This window comes from Triticum aestivum, chromosome 6B (genome assembly GCF_018294505.1).
Source record: "Triticum aestivum cultivar Chinese Spring chromosome 6B, IWGSC CS RefSeq v2.1, whole genome shotgun sequence".
NCBI lineage: Eukaryota > Viridiplantae > Streptophyta > Magnoliopsida > Poales > Poaceae > Triticum > Triticum aestivum.
In genome coordinates this window covers 675821092-675825604 of record NC_057810.1, presented here as the reverse complement: position 1 = coordinate 675825604, position 4513 = coordinate 675821092, and positions in this window count along the sequence as shown.

Here is a 4513-nt window from a genome sequence, read left to right as displayed (position 1 = left end):
ACAAGATTGTGGAGCTGAACCAAGGAGTTTGTAAGGGCAAGGGATCGCCTACTTCATGAGGATCTACCGCTAGTGAGGCAAGTCCTTCGTGGGCGACGACCATGGTGGGATAGACAAGGTTGCTTCTTCGTGGACCCTTCTTGGGTGGAGCCCTCCATGGACTCGCGCAACCGTTACCCTTCATGGGTTGAAGTCTCCATCAACATGGATGTACGATAGCACCACCTATCAGAACTACGTCTCAAAAATCACCGTGTCTCCAAATTGCGTTTGAATTCTCCAAACCCTTCCCTTTACATTCTTACAAGTTGCATGCTTTACTTTCCGGTGCTCATATACTCTTTGCATGCTCGCTTGAATTGTGGTAAGATTACTTGACTTGTGCTAAGTTTGCTAAAATCTGCCAAAGACTAAAATTGGGAAAAGGCATAGCTTTTATTTGTTCAAGTAGTCTAATCACCCCCCCTCTAGACATACTTCCGATCCTACAAAAGCTCCAGCAATCCTTCTAAGGACAGGAGTAAGCATCTCGGAGTTGGAATATACACTTTGATGAGATGATCAAAGATTTTGGGTTTATACAAAGTTTATGAGAAACTTGTATTTCCAAAGAAGTGGGTGGGAGCACTATAGAATTTCTGATGAGTATATGTTGTTGACATATTGTTGATCAGAAATGATTTAGAATTTCTAGAAAGCATATAGGGTTGTTTGAAATGTGTTTTTCAATGGAAAACATGGATTAAGCTACTTGAACATTGAGCATCAAGATCTATAAGGATAGATCAAAAACGCTTAATAGTACTTTCAAATGAATACATACCGTGACAAGATTTTCAAGGAGTTCAAATAGATCAGCAAAGAAGGAGTTCTTGGCTGTGTTATAAGGTGTGAGTATTGAGTAAGACTCAAGACCTGACCACAGCAGAAGAGAGAGAAAGGACGAAGGTTGTCCCCTATGCTTTTTAGACGTAGGCTCTATAGTATGCTATGCTGTGTACCACACCTGAAGTGTGCCTTGCCATGAGTCAGTCAAGGGGTACAAGTGTGATCCAGGAATGGATCACAGGACAGCGGTTAAGTCTATCCTTAGTAACTAGTGTACTAAGGAATTATGTCGATTATGGAAGTGGTAAAAGAGTTCGTCGTAAAGGGTTACGCCGATGCAAACTTGGACACTAATCCGGATGACTCTGAGTAGTAAACCGGATTCGTATAGTAGAGTAGTTATTTGGAACAACTCCAAGTAGCGTGTGGTAGCTGCATCTAGAAGATGACATAGAGATTTGTAAAGCACACACGGATCTGAAAGGTTCAGACCCATTGACTAATAACCTCTCTCACAAGCGAGATATGATCAAACCCCATGGGTGTTGGATTCATTGCAATCACATAGTGATGTGAACTAGATTACTGACTCTAGTGCAAGTGGGAGACTGTTGGAAATATGCCCTAGAGGCAATAATAAAATGGTTATTATTATATTTCCTTGTTCATGATAAATTCTATTGTTCATGCTATAATTGTATAAACTGGAAATCATAATACATGTGTGAATACATAGACCACAACATGCCCCTAGTGAGCCTCTAGTTGACTAGCTCGTTGATCAATAGATGGTTATGGTTTCCTGACCATGGACATTGGATGTCATTCATAATGGGATCACATCATTAGGAGAATGATTTGATGGACATGAACCAATCCTAAGCATAGCACAAGATCGTATAGTTTGTTTGCTAAGAGCTTTTCTAAATGTCAAGTATCATTTCCTTAGACCATGAGATTGTGCAACTCCCGGATACCGTAGGAATGCTTTGGGTGTACCAAACGTCACAACGTAACTGGGTGGCTATAAAGGTGCACTACAGGTATCTCCGAAAGTGTCTATTGGGTTGGCATGAATTGAGACTGGGATTTGTCACTCCATATGATGGAGAGGTATCTCTGGGCCCACTCGGTAATGCATCATCATAATGAGCTCACGACTAAGTAGTTAGTCACGGGATCATGCATTACGGAACGAGTAAAGTGACTTGCCAGTAACGGGATTGAATGAGGTATTGGGATACCAACGATCGAATCTCGGGCAAGTAACATACCGATAGACAAAGGGAATTGTATACGGGATTGACTGAATCCTCGACATCGTGGTTCATCCAATGAGATCATTGCGGAACATGTGGGAGCCAATATGGGTATCCAGATCCCGCTATTGGTTATTGGCCAGAGAGGTGTCTCGGTCATGTCTGCATGGTTCCCGAACCCGTAGGGTCTACACACTTAAGGTTCGGTGACGCTAGAGTTGTTATGGGAAATAGTATGTGGTTACCGAAGGTTGTTCGGAGTCCCGGATGAGATCCTGGATGTGACGAGAAACTCCGGAATGGTCCGGAGGTGAAGATCGATATATTGGATGAAGGGTATTGGAGTCCGGAATTGTTCCGGGAGTACCGGGTGACGACTAGCGTGACCGAAAGGTGTTTCGGAGGCCCCAGCAAGCGTTGGGGGGCCTTATGGGCCAAGGGGAGGGGGCACACTAGCCCACTAAGGGACTGTGCGCCCCTCTCAACCCCTCTCACGTAATCTGGAGAGGTGGGGGCGCCTCCCCTAGGGCAGCCGCCCCTCCCGGCTTGGGGGGCAAGTTTTCTAGGGGTGGGGGCACCCAAACCCATCTAGGGTTTCCCCTGTGGCTGCCACCCCTCCCCTAGGGAACCCTAGGGCGCATCCTCCACCCCCTTCCCCCTACATACAGTGAGGGAGGGAGAGGGCAGCCGCACCTTTCCCCTGGCGCAGCCCCTCCCTCCTCATACATCTCCTCCTCCTCTGTAGTGCTTGGCGAAGCCCTGCTGGAGAACCACGAACTCAACCACCACCACGCCATCGTGCTATCGGAGTTCTCCCTCAACTTCTCCTCTCCCCTTGCTGGATCAAGAAGGAGGACACGTCCCTGGGCTGTACGTGTGTTGAACGCGGCGGCGCCGTCCGTTCGGTGCTAGATCGGATCTTCCGCTATTTGAATCGCCGTGAGTATGACTCCATCAACCGCGTTCTTGTAACGCTTCTGCTTAGCGATCTTCAAGGGTATGAAGATGCACTCCCTTCTCTCTCTCGTTGCTAGAATCTCCTAGATTGATCTTGGTGATACATAGGAAAATTTTGAATTTCTGCTACGTTCCCCAACAATGTAGTCCAGGGGGAGGTTTTCCTCCCCGGACAGATCTTCGTATTTGGCATGGCCATCTGGAGCAGATCGACAGCTATGCCCCTGGCCATCGGGTCAGATTTGAAAGATTGAATTACGTGGCCGATATCCTGGGAGACTTGATCTTCGACGGAATTGAGTCCATGATGGCTGCTCCCTGTCACCACGATGAACATGACCTAAATCTGTCATTAGACCGTGCTCAGGAGATAGCACCTATAAGCGCTCTGGCCCTAGATTCGGAGCAGATTGCGCCATCCGAGGACGGGATTCTCAACCCCGCCACAGAAGCCGCAGACTCAACGGTTTTGGAGCCGCACAGAGGTCCAACCTTGAGCGGGGCCTGTGTCATCGAAACCTCGGATTCGTCTCCGGCCATAAGTTCCAAACCGCGTGCATCCGCGCCCATCGAACCTGATCAGGCCCCGATCATCGAGTTGAGCTCCGCAGACATCTTCCGGCACTCACCTTTAGGCGATGTGCTAAACTCATTAAAAGCCCTCTTCTTGTCAAGAGACTCTCAGCCGAACTATATCCAGCTTGAATTGGAAGCTGATGACGGAGAATTTAGCTTCCCACCCACCACCCACTACATAGCCACTGTCGAGGCGTAACCGACATGCTCGATTATGACTTCGAAGAAAATCGACGGTATGGACGACGATGCCGGAGAGGAGCAGGTACAAAAACCACCACTTACAGGACGATGGACAACCACCTCCTCGTATGACGTATACATGGTGGATACACCCAAAGAGAACAACGGAGACAATGAAAATCCAATCGAGGATAAGCCTCCTAAGATACAGCCAAAGCGCTGGCATCAGCGGCGCCGCTCTAAGCCACGCCGTGGTAAAAACAGCAGTATCGTCATAGGAGAAATTAATACTCCGGATGATGTCGGAGACAATGAAGACCCTATTGAGCCAACTTCCGAACATGATGAACGGGAAGATGGGCGAGTTAGCCCTAATGAACAGGCCATGAATGAAGACTCAGCAACTACCTTCCGCTCTCCGAGGACGAGGTGAGCCTCGGCGTCGAAGACTTTATTGTGCCCGAGGAGCCCATCGACCAGGAGCGCTTTAAGCGCCGGCTAATAGCCACTACAAGGAGGCTGAAAAAGAAGCAGCAGCAGCTTCAAGCTGATCAAGCTCTGCTCAATGATAGATGGACTAATGTCCTAGCAGCTGAAGAATACGGCCTCAAGCGCCCAACCAAAAGTTACCCGAAGCGCAAGTTGTTACCCAAATTCGATGATGAGGCGGTGGAGCCCGTCCTACCAACGTACAATGCGGCTAACCGACC